Raw genomic sequence first — 884 nt, 5'->3', positions numbered from 1 at the left:
TGAGAGAGCTGATGGAAACAATGCCATTCCCGAGAGGAGGGTTCTTGGTTCATACATAAACCCAACCTCTGGGAATTGTGGTAGCAACATTCAGAAACCACGCATTCAGGCCAACAATTTTGAACTCAAACCACAGCTAATATCACTGGTGGAGAATCATTGTTCATTTGGTGGGAGTGCTAATGAAGATCCAAACCAACATCTCACAAAATTCCTGAGAATTTGCGACACTGTGAAGTCCAATGGAGTCCAGGAAGATGCCTATAAACTGCTCTTGTTCCCATTTTCACTTAGGGACAAGGCAGCTAAGTGGCTGGAATCATTCCCAAGGGGGAGCCTAACAACCTGGGATGAGGTGGAAAGCAAGTTTCTGGCACGTTTCTACCCCCCACAAAAGGTCAATAGGCTTCGATCTGAGGTTCAGACTTTTAGACAACAAGATGGTGAAACTCTCTACGAGGCATGGGAGAGGTTCAAGGATTTGACAAGGAAATGCCCACCAGACATGTTCCATGACTGGGTGCAATTACATATTTTCTATGATGGACTTTCTTATGAATCAAGGAAGGCTGTAGACCATTCATCAGGAGGTTCATTGAACAGGAAAAAGACTGTGGAAGAAGCCATTGAAGTGATTGAGATAGTGGCTGAGAATGAGTACTACTATGCTTCAGAGAGACACAACACTAAGGGAGTCATGGAGCTGAACCATGTTGATACAATTCTAGCCCAAAACAAGGTGTTTGCCAAGCAACTAGCAGAGCTCACCAGGAAATTAGAAACAAATCAAGTGGCTGCAATACACACACAAGATCAAGAGGAGGTAAGCACTGAAGGAGGTGATTGGGAAGAGGCCAACTATGTGGGAAATCAACAAAGGCAAC

At 44.5% G+C, this 884-nt stretch overlaps 1 non-coding gene across 1 annotated transcript; it reads right to left on the bottom strand.

The window, feature by feature from the left end:
- Positions 1-403: 403 nt before the first annotated feature.
- On the bottom strand, positions 404-507 carry LOC130937014 (small nucleolar RNA R71). Its single transcript, XR_009068253.1, has one exon. It is a non-coding gene; the product is annotated as a small nucleolar RNA R71 (small nucleolar RNA).
- Between the last annotated feature and the right edge of the window lie 377 nt (positions 508-884).

Source organism: Arachis stenosperma, chromosome 6, assembly GCF_014773155.1.
Source record: "Arachis stenosperma cultivar V10309 chromosome 6, arast.V10309.gnm1.PFL2, whole genome shotgun sequence".
In the NCBI taxonomy this organism is placed as follows: domain Eukaryota; kingdom Viridiplantae; phylum Streptophyta; class Magnoliopsida; order Fabales; family Fabaceae; genus Arachis; species Arachis stenosperma.
Note: the sequence above shows the minus strand (reverse complement) of the source record. Positions and strands in the feature narration are given on the sequence as shown.